The sequence below is a fragment of the Ictalurus punctatus genome, chromosome 27 (genome assembly GCF_001660625.3).
Source record: "Ictalurus punctatus breed USDA103 chromosome 27, Coco_2.0, whole genome shotgun sequence".
Taxonomy (NCBI): Eukaryota; Metazoa; Chordata; class Actinopteri; order Siluriformes; family Ictaluridae; genus Ictalurus; species Ictalurus punctatus.
Window position 1 is genome coordinate 5757857 of NC_030442.2, and position 12313 is coordinate 5770169.

Sequence of the window (12313 nt, forward strand, 5' to 3'; positions counted from 1 at the left end):
AATTACCTTAATCTGATTAAGGTCATACTCGAAGTAAACACAAATCGAATTAAGACATGTGGAGTATTCCTGTTTTAGTCGCATTATGGACGTGTGTTACAGACATGTACACACCTTAATCACATTATTAACGTCGTGTGAGATCAGTTTGCGACAAGACACAATCACACACTGCAGTGCTCAACCGTTTTATGGCAAACAAGAGAGTTCGGCTACGTCTCAAACGCAGCCCACGGCTTCAAGTAGTCGTCTATTAGCACGTACAGCATGACAAATAATTAACTGCACGTGAAGTGTTCGTAAAAAAATTTAATAAAAACACCCAAAACTGTATACGGTACCATAACGAAGACCAACTGTATGTTGATACGTGAAATTCTGGAGGGACGTCGGACGGCGTGGCGCAGTGACGTAATGACGCAGGCTGTTAATCTAATCATGTTCTATAACGTGTAAAACGGGTACATGACAGGAATATTCTAAAAGCGACTCGTGTAAACACCTTAATCACATTATTGTCTTACTCAGAGTAAGGTCAATAATTAGATTACTGCTGTCCATGTAAACGTAGTCACTGTCTTAAAAACCGTCATGAGTCTGTAATGGATATCCTGACATGGGCACTGGAATACTTTGGTAAACCTTTGTGAGTCAACACCATTCGCCGCTGCATCCACAGATTAGTTAAGGCTTTAATATGCAAAGCAGAAGCCATACATCAACACTGTCCAGAAGCACCGCCGACTTCTCTGGGCTCGGTCTCATCTGAGATGGACAGTAACACAGTGGAATCGTGTTTTGTGGTCCGATGAATCGACATTTCAAATAGTTTTTGGACAAAACAGGCGTTGTGTTCTCTGGGTCAAAGAGGAAAAGGACCGTCCAAGCTGTTATCAGCATCAGGTCCAAAAGCCAGTGTCTGTCATGGTATGGGGGTGTGTCAGTGCCCATGGCATGGGTAACTTCACATTTGTGAGGGCATCATTAATGCAGAAAGATATGTACACATTTTGGAGCAACATATGCTTCCATCCAGAGCAGGACAACACCAAACCACATTCTGTCCTGATTACAAGCGCACGGTTGCGTAAGCAGAGAGTGCGGGTGCTAGTATGGCCTGTCTACAGTCCTGACCTGTCTCCGATTGAGAATGTGTGGCGCATTATGAAGCACAAAATAAGGAAACGAAGGCCTCGTACAGTTGTGCAGCTGAAGAAATGCATAATGGATGAATGGGGAAATTTCCACTTGCTAAACTGAACCAACTGGTGTCTTCACTCAGCACCCAAACGCTTAATAAGTGTTCTTAAAAGAAAAGCTGACGTTACACAGTAGTAAACAGTCAACTGTCCCAACTTTTTTGGAGTGTGTTGCTGTCATCAGATTTGAAATGAGTGTATGTTTTCAAAAATAATTTAAATTCACAAAGTAAAACATCAAATAATGTGTTAATAATGTGTTTTCAATATAGCACAGGGTGAATTGAATTTTCAAATGACTGTTTTGCATTTTCCATACTGTCCCATATTTTTGGAATTGGGGTTGTACATCTAGATGTGTTAAAACAACATGGTACCTTTTGATTTAACCCACCCCTTTTTTCCAAAAATACCGGAACATGTGACTGACAGGTGTTTCTTGTTGCCCAGGTGTGTCCAGTTAGATTGATTGTTTAAACAATAGCACTGAATGTCTGCTGTTGGTTTGAGCCCTGGGTCTCCCCTGTGAAGACCTGTGTATTTGCTGTTAAAAAGGATAAACCTTCATGAAAACCATGAATGGAATGTCTATAAAAGAAAAGCAAGCCATTCTGAAGCTGAGAAAAGAGGGAAACTCGATCAGAGCCACTGCACAAGCATTGGGCACAGCCAATACAAACTTTAGTAGCCAATACAAAAGTTCTGGAACCAGCTCTACCAAAGTGATGGAAAGGTCAAAGTATGAAGAAAGAAAAGATCTGCTCATGATCCAAAAAATACAAGTTCATTGGTCAATCATGGTGGAGGTAGTGTCATGGGCTTGCACGGCTGCTTCTGGAACAGTCTCACTAATCTTTATTGATGCAACTCATGACTGTAGCAGCAGAATGAATTCAGAAGTCTCCAGTAAACAATCTGTCTGCCAATTTACAGAGAAATGCATCCAGTCTTATTGGGAGGAAGTTCATTCAGCAAGACAACGATAGAAAACACACTGAGAACTCAACAAAGAACTTCATCGGGGGGAAAAGTGGAAGGTTTTAGACTGACCAAGTCAATACATGTCCTACATTGTTTAACAATTTAGATGTAAATATCAGGACATGAAATTCTGATCCATCATCTCATTCATCTTTTGATCTCAAATCCAAATGTATTCAGTGTAGAGCAAAAACTAAAGAACTGGCCTTACCGTTCCAATTATTTTAACTTTCAAGCTTTATTACTAGTAGCACAATGTTATTTATTGTACTGAACTCTAATTTCTGAAGTCTGCATCACAAGCCAAAAAGTAATACTTGTATCATCAGCACTAAACAAATCAAGACTACTAATTCTGATGCTGGAATAACGATAGCACTTGAGTGAAGAAGTGAGCTCTGCTTCGTCACTGATTCATTGTCAATTTGGTGGTGGGAACGCTCTTCTAGGTTCAATAATTAGGTTGTGTTTGCCTCATAATGTTTGTAAAATTAGGTTGTGTTTGCTGTCATAATGGCTTTATCAAGTGAATCATATGTAAAAGTGGGCAGCAGCAGCTCGTGACCATAAATTTTGGTGAGGCAGGCCGACATTAATGATAGCCTCAAACAAACTTAGAGAGGCTCTCATACTTGACTTATTCTGTAGACTGCTATCCAGTGAATTAAGCACAACCTCGTAATAGGCAATTAGGAGTTAAGAACATAAAGCATTCGGCATACAGTCTAGCAGCTCATTTTGCTCAGAGGTTTCACATGTACAGTCATGTGAAAAAATAAGTACACCCCATGGAAATTGTTGGCTTTTTTTGACATATTTGAACAAGCAAATATTTGATCATCTTTGAAACAGTGCCTATTAATAAAGTTTATATATTTGAACAAAACCACAAGGAAAATGTGCTTTTCAATAATTAATTTAACACAAATATCAATAGATGTGATATTCTTCTGTGGAAAAAGTAAGTACACCCTTGGCCTAAGAAGCTAGTATTACCCCCTTTAGCAGAAATAACTTCTTGTACGCATTTTGCATAATTGTCCCCCAGTCTCTGACATCGGCTTGCTGGAATTTTTGAACACTCTTCCACGCAATATTCTTTCAGTTGCAAGATGTTTAAGGGTTTTCTTGCATGTACTGCCCCTTTTACTACGCCATTCCATATCCCTCCATTTCTTCTTTTTGAGCCATTACTTGGTGGATTTGTGGATAGTGTGCTTAGCATTATCCTGTTGAAAAGTCCGCTTTCGGTTCAATTTCAACATTTGGACAGATGGCCTCACATCATCTTCAAGCACTTTGCAGAATTCATAGTTGAATCAATGAATGCAAGTTGTCTAGTCCCTGAGGCAGCGAAGCAACCCCAAACCATAACATTTCCATCACTGTGCTTCACAGTTGGTATGAGGTGCTTCTCCTGAAACAGCTGTCTTTGGTTAACGCCAAACATGTCTGCTATTACTGTGGCCAAACAACTCTATCTTTGATTCTGTCCAGAGCACATTATTCGGACGGTCAGCTCTTGGGCTGAATTTCTGGAACGGCCAGTCCTGGACAAATTGGCAGCTTTTTTAAAAATCTGTGCCATTTGTAGATTATTTTCCTTAAAGTATAATAATGTTTTTCAAATAATTGGGAGATCTTTTTTAATCCCTTCCCAGACTCATAGGCATCTCCAACTTTTTTTCTGAAGGCCTTACAGAACTCTTTAGAGCTTGGCATGATGACACCACACACCTCAATAGCAAAGGGAACACCAGACACTAGATATGAGAGGGGTGTAAATAAGACAGGTTCCACCTGCACTCACTAAGCACGTCCTAATCACTGGCACCCAATCTTCAACACCTGATCCTAATTTTATGGAGTTGAAGGTGTGATAAATGTAGGGGTGTACTTACTTTTTCCATGTAACTGATCTGTTTTTGTTCATTGAAATTGTGAATTACTACAAAATGTCAGTTTTATGTGTGATATGATAGAGCGCAAGGCTTGAAACTGTGACCATTTAACATATACTCATGAAATTTTTATCTGCGTGATCTCAAAATATATTTGGGAGCATTTGTGTGAGTGAAAATAATGGCTGTGGTGCGACCCATTTTCATTTCTCTACAAAACGTTCGCTAATTACTGCACAGTATGTGCCTGCTGTGAGCTGATACCGTGACTGGTCCACCGTTCTATTCAACGTTACATAATTATTCAAACTTCATCTTCACATTCTTAACTTTAATGCAGATTTTAGATTGGTTACTATTAGCTATCAATCACTTCCAAGGCTTGAATTTTGGCGCTGGATTGCGCTAATTGCGCTAATTGCGCATAACTGAAACGTTCCCTTTATAATGCGGGAAATTCCTGCACAAATGTACTCGCTTCAGCTCGGATCAAATTATTAGAATTTAATTACACAACCAGTGCTGCCCCGCCCTCCTGTCTCGCGCTCTGTATTATGAGCCCTGCTGAGTGCAGCGTCGGCCTGCTTCATATCGTCAATGCCGTGGTTTGCGTCCAGCAGACCTTATGCACACAATCGTGTATATGTGATGCGCTCTACCATTTAAAGTTGGAATTCATAACGAGCTGTTTGTGAAGAAAGTCTCGGCTTCCAAATGATGTATTTTTTAAATCAGGAAATCCAAACATTACATGTTGTTTTGATGCTCTTTATGCTGCGTGAGTGTGGTAGCGCGCGTGCAGACTCCAAACAGCAGCAAGAAGCACGAGTAAATGGATCATCTCCTTGTTTTAGACAGGTTTTATCGAAAAATAAACATGAATCAGACGGTATGTTAAAAAATACAGTACTGCTTGCTGAAAGTCATCATCTCTCATGTAACGACCCAATCCATGTTTTAACCGCAGGAAGAAAAATAAAGTCACAAGAAATGGAAAAGAAATTTGACTGAAATTGAACTGAAACACATGAAAGATACAAATGAAAGACATTAATAAATAGTTTAAACATGTATTAGGATTGTAATATAAGAGTTCTTCATGTCAGTGTGGAGGCGAGCATGCCAAATTCTGTATAAAGATTTGACCAACGCAAAGAAGTGAAAATACACAGGTCATACATAAACTTCCTTCTGTTAATTAATAAATGATACCAATAGTTCTGCCTTTTATGCCTTCTTTTAAAGTAATAATAATTAATTCCACAGTTCTGATGTTGTTTCACGGTAACTGGTCTCATAAACAGAAAACACATCACTCTAATTAACATGAACACATGAACTAAATTCTGAAGATTAAAGTAAGATTTCTTAACTTATTGAATGTTATTAATTCATTTTAACATTGACTGAAGTCTAAAAATCCTCCTGTTAGTCTCGCATTCACTCACCACAAACACAAGCATTTCTACTTCACCATAACATCAAACTGGTAACATATAATATAAACTTTTCCTATACATTAACATTAACTGGATATGAAATATACTACTCTACAGATATATTTTCCTGTGCAATATACACCTTTTTGTCAACTCATCTTCATTTAAATATTTCAACGGAGGGGTCGGGGGTCGGGGGGGGATTGACTTGACGCTGAAACTCGCGCTTCACTGCTGCAGCGTCCGTTGTAAAATTTTTGCGGTGCAGAGATTACAGAGATTACAAACTGCAGTTTTGTCGTCATTCTACACAAAAAACATCTTTACACACAGCACGAAATCCATGTGTTTTCCCGCAATCTTTTGATTTACAGGATATAATCTGATCCTGATCATCGGATGTTTTTAAACGATCGGCTGATGGCGTGGAAAATAGCCTTTATCTGCCAATACCGATTATCATCAGTGCATCTCATATGTGTGTGTATATATATATATATATATATATATATATATATATATATATATATATATATATATATATATACATACACACACAAATATAAAAATTGTAGTTGTGGCGCTCCTTAATGTTTGCCGGTGCTCCTAGTTCTTTAAAGTTGGGAGCAGCAGTGCTACCAAGAGAAATTTCAAGCCCTGGAGTGTATCAGCTTTATTAATAGGCACTGTTTCAAAAAGGATCAAATGTTCGCTTGTCCAAATATGTAAAATAAATAAATAAATAAATAAAAAATTTTCCATGGGGTGTTTTGATTTTTTCACATGACTGTACCTTGTACTGTGTTCGAGGTAAGGCTATTAACCAGGGTTGACAGGTTTCAGCAAAAATCTCAAAAACCCCACAATTTACCTGAAACTAGCCCAAATATTTGGCCAATAAAAAAGGGGAAAACCTTTTCTTCTTCTTTTCCTCTGCCTTTGCATGGAAAAACAAGCATTCCGCACATATTTCTTATGTATTATCCACTCCATAATCCCCCTTTCCCAATCATTGCAATATGCCTTAAAACAGAAAGTGCGTAAATGTATTTGATTTAATCGATTATTTGCGATAAAACAAGATCTTAGTGGCAGCAGAGTATTTCTGAACTAGCATCCTTTGGCAGCTCGGTCATTAAAGGTCCTGTCTGTTCCCCTCCACTGAATTCAGTCCCTGTGAAGCTTTATAGGGCTGCAGTTCCCATTTGTGACCTCTAGATGAAATAATAACCCAAGCTAGGTAAGGCTGTGCACATGCTTATTGTGGAATTTAAAACATATGGAGTTGTGAATGAGGACTTTATGAAGATTGATATTTGCTGAATGGCCGATATAAACAGTGGGGCTTTGTCACACCTTCCCCTATGGAACGAACCACCACTGGGAGCAGGTAAAGCAAAGTGTGAGTGCAATAATGCCTATATGATATTTAGAAAGCCTTTATCCATCTTTAATGCCAAATGACATTAATCTCATGCTTAGCTGCACTATGAGCTGCAGTACAGCATTCCTGCCCATAGTAAATGTTACTAGATATGGGACAATAGCATGTAAATAATCACAATTCCTTAATGTCGGCTAAAAGTCCAAGATATCCCTACAGCGTTTGAAAAGCCAAGGCCAGATTTTTGCCTGTTACAGCCTCTATAATCATAATAGGTTAAAATTTCTGGCTTTTCAGACTGGACATATGGAAAGAAAGTATTTTAACATTTTCAGTCGCCACCACGTGCCGCTGTATAACCACCCCATCTCACACTCCTCCTCACTCTCGTACAGAAGTCCCAGTAGTAAATCATTAACAAGGCAAATCCTGAGCCTATAACGATCCAGTTCCAACTCTAGCTTAAACAGGACACAACTCACGTAATACCAGCTCAGTGTCAAATATTAACACCAGCTATTAGTTATGATTTTATTGAATAGTTTATGCTATTACAGGTTAATCACCAATATCAAACAGTTTTGTACTGAAATGCAACTTTAACGTTCATGTCCTGCAGTACCAAAATCTGGCCAGACAGATGCAGCTATTCCTGAATGGAGCTATAAATGTTTACTGAGGGGAGCGCATCACACACACACACCAGTCTGGCTCAGAAAGAGCGTCCTGACACTTATATAATCTAACGTAATGTTAATTAACAAAAAGCACAAATGCCATGATGAATCACCATCCCAGGACATGCAGATTTTATGTCTGGACTTTTACAGTTTTTATTCATAGTTATTTGGTGGACAAGTAGCTTCAACGACCAGAAAAAGTAAATAAACCCTACTTCCATTTGACTTCAGCTAAACAAAAGCTTTCATCTGGTGTGTGTGCTAATATTATGTTATGTACATACTGCTGTGCTACACACATTAGCCGAGGAAAAGATTTGGAAATGGGCGTGAAAATGTGGACAAACCCGACCAAAAAGTCCAGCGCAAATTCACCATTAGGAATGTCATGAGAATCGATACTCCGGTAACAAGTCGATACCAACATTCTAAAAACGTGACGGTACTTGTTTTTCTGCAGTAGCATAGGTATCAAAGGTAATGAAGGTACAGAGGTTGCAATTCTTCCTGAACTGAAGGGGGCAGCAAATACATGCAAGTGTTTTAGTCGGTCCACAAGTGGTGAGGAAGAGGAATGCCTACAAGCACACAGGAGAAACTGCAGAGAGGGGAAAACTCGTTGAGAGGAAAGGTAGCATCGGTTGCCGGTGTGATTTGATGAAGCACCTGAAACACAGGTCTTATATTATGTTTATTTGAGGCAGCTGGCATTGTAGCCATGAAACCAGATAACGTTATGCTCCATGTAATGTTTGCGATAGCCTGTTATTTGTTAACGATGCTAACGCATTGCAGTGTTATAAACTACCTCCTAATGGGCCACCATGCATCGCCAATCAGCCCGTGTCCTGTCAGCTAAACATAGTCTAATGTCACTAATAATTATTCAAATGTTCATGCATTCAGAGTATAAGGGGTGTGTGTGTGCGCGCACATTTAGGAGTGCACCTTAGCACTTGTTATTAGCACTTAGCACTGTTTTATTAGTCATTGTCAGACAGTGTTTGATAACTAAAATATCCCTCTCTCTCTCTCTCTTTTTTTGCCAGCATTAGTCAGAGGAGGATGTCCTCCAGGAGTTTTTAATTTTATTTTTACATTTTTAAAAAATTTTAAACCACACCGTGGTATCAACTTTGGTATCGAGTATAATGTACTTTTTGTGGTATCGGTACCAACTGCTAGATTTTTGATATCGTGACATCCCTAGCCGCCATATAACTCTCCTGCTAGCACAATACACACAATACAACACAATACACGCAATACAACACAATGCACACAATACAACAGCTAGCCAGACTCAAAGAAATAGTTTTACTTGCAATGCAGTACGGCTGTCACAGATACTCAATTATAATCAACTCGATTATGAAAAATCCTTACTGAAAATTGCATGTAATCGAATATTCAGCTCCAGAAGGTGGCGAAAACATGTGGCAAAGTTGGCTTTACACCAAACCGCAGCAAAGACCATTCAGGTTTGTGCCATAAAGCAACGTGCAAGAGGTTAGATCCAAATGAGTACAAACATAAACTTGTACTCGTTACAACAATTGTAAATTGTTAGTATTTTGTCTGTCAAATATGCAGAATATGATGGAAAAGTAAAGAACGTCCAGGACCTGGGGGATTTTTCTGAAGAACAGCGGGCAGTTTAACTGCTCAGGACAAACAAGGGACTCATGAACAACTCTCACAGAACATAAACACAGTCGCTGATCATCCAGGTAACGACACACAGGATTAAGAATCAAGGGTGTGTAAACTTTTGAACATGGTAATGTTTATAAATTCAGCTATAATCTTGTCTTGTGGACTATATGTAAACATCTATTATGTGAAATAGCTTATTCAGGACAGAACTAATTAAACAACAACATGGGATTTTTATGATCCCTCTTACTTTGTTAACACACACACACACACACATATATGTATATACACACAAACATTATAGGTAATTTATTTCTCATTTAAATCTCAATAAAAAGACAAAACAAAGTATATTTTTATAGCACTTATATGTTGCATTTATTTAGAAAAAATCAAATGTTAATAATTATATGAGTAAGTTTTAGGTCACCATATGATATCGACTACTCGATTATTAACTGAAATAAACAGTGAACTAATCGATTATCAGAATAATTGATAGTGACAGCCCTAGCTTAGAGAACACCCCAGCTCATGAAACTTTCAGCAACCTTCTCAGGAGAGGATGATAACGGCTACTGTGCTGTTCGACTTAACTCATCAGTGAGAATTACACCATCTCCCACCTCCATGCCTTTGAGTTACACGGTTGGGCAAAACATAAACTCCTCGGTGTTCATCATTTATTACCAACAATATAGCCAGCTAATGTTAATGATATGCGTGATGTTCATTTACCTCAAACTGTGTAGTCAGTGTTACAGATTTAGCAAGAAGAACTAGATATAAACGCTGCCGATGTTCTGGTTAGACCTTCCGGTGAATAGCAATTTATACCTCATGTACCCTTAAAATATATTTCAAACAGGGTGGGAGCTGTTGAAGAAGAACTATTCCAGACATTTGACCTTGCTGTGACCTTGATCCTGTTTGGATAAAAATTGAATCAGTTCATCTGCAGATTATAATATATAATATATAAAGATAATTCTGTATAAATCCTACAAACATTCGATCACTTGTTCTTGAGGATATTGGACATACAGATGGCAAAAATGGTAGATTTGGATGTTGAATTCATGAATATGTAATAACATCTCTGGGATTCTGAGTAGAGTTGAAGGGGTTATTTTGGGGTTTTTTGCCTAGTCAGAGGTTGGAAACTCAGAGAGTTACAAGCTTTAGTCCACTGCAGCATTAGGCTACACATCCATCTCTCCCTGGGAATGAATATACACGTTCGATTCCCTTAGTCTGTATTAATGCATTAACTAGCTAACTTGCTGTTCATATGTTGTTACATTCTGTTAGCTAACACTTTTACCCTGGTCAGTTAGGCCTCCAGCTACTACATGGATCTGTCCATCCCGAGCCCATATGAGTAACACTGTCCACTGTTATGACAAATCATCAAAACAAAAACATCAAGAACGACTTCCTTCCTCAGACTAGACAAATACCTGGCTCTCTGATATCAATATCATAAAAGACATCAGTACGCTTTTCTGTAAACATCCCGAGCATCATCAGAAGCTTTAATGCAGACTAACTGCTTTGGCAGAGTCACAGTAACAACTAGACATTACGGAGGTATTTTTATAGAACAGCTTGATTTAACTCCTAAACTGTTAAACACTTTCATTTCACACACAGTCATAATTCACATCTTATTAAAATCTCCATCAAAATCTCCATCGCCCACTTTTAGTGTTATCTATTATACAATTGTGTGCAAAAGTTTGCACCCCCTTCTTTCTGGAAGACAAAAGAAAAGTCCTCTGTTGTATTAAACTGTGAGTGTATACATGACAACAGTCCAAAACATAAGGCAAAGTCAACAGATAAAAGACAAGAGAAGCCAGCCGTGGGTCCAGATTTACAATCCTCTCTCTCGTGACTCATATTTGTCCTATTAGTTTCCCCCGAAAGATTCGTATCCGAATCTGAACTGAATAATAACAGAGTAATAAGCTGGGACATTAAAAGGGGTTAGCGGTGGCCATCTGGTAGAGTTACAGCAGGTTTTACAAGAAGAATGGGCAAAGATTGAACATGCGATCATGCAGCTATAACACAGATGACAAGAAGAAACGCTTCAAGTTATACTAGGTGGATATATTCGATAATATTTCAATCAGTTTCTAAAATGCAAACTACTGACCTTATATCGTTTTTCACTATTAAAGTGCACCTATTATGCGTTTTCAGATATTGCCCTGCATGTAGTGTGTTATACAGCTGTTTGTGAATGTAAAAAGTCTGCAAAGTTTAAAAAATCAAAGCGCATGACAGAGTTATTGACTCCCAAAAGAAGGAACTGATTCTGAACAGCTGAATCGAGTCGTTAATGATTCAATACTTCCTGTATTAACCTACTTAGGTTTGTAACAAAAAGCCCCGCCTCTGGTCTTCATTGGCTGCTCGCTGACAGCGATCGACCAATCACAACAGACTATGACATCTGACTAATCAGAGAAGAGTATGCTCTCTGAAGGGAGGAGTTTAGCATGAATCCTTTAGAACGAATCATTTAATGAGTCGTTTTTGACACTGCTGGGGAAAAAGGTACTGCTGCAATTTAAATTATGAGGACGTTAAAGTGTTTGTTTGTTTTTTACATTGGATGAATGTAAATCTATTGTACGAGACCTTTAAAACAAAATTTAGCACGTTTGAAAATCATAATAGGTGCTCTTTAAAGTCGTAACCTAGACTAATCCTTTCCTTTCCACTGACCGCAATGACAATTTTCTGTCTTCTTCATGTTGTCCAAAAGCAGCCACGCACTGTAAATACACATCGGTAGTAATATTACTACTGCAATGAGTAAATGTGTATAAATAAACCTGAAATCCACGTCATCACGTCAGCTTCGCCCCTGCGTCACCTACACGTCATACCCACACTTCTCTAATCTAACACAGGCTGGAATGAAACCCTTAGCTTCTACAGGAACATGCTACATGGGAGCAGGCCTGCTTTACACAACACCGTTGTTGTGAATAGAAATAAGGACTGAACAGGGAGGAGGTCAGAATAAAACAAAGGCACCTGAAAGGAGGATGAAGGTTAG

At 38.5% G+C, this 12313-nt stretch overlaps 1 protein-coding gene across 3 annotated transcripts in view; it reads right to left on the reverse strand.

The window, feature by feature from the left end:
• Positions 1-12313, reverse strand: part of phf21aa (PHD finger protein 21Aa) — a 71464-nt gene that overhangs the window by 57706 nt on the left and 1445 nt on the right. The window lies entirely within an intron of this gene.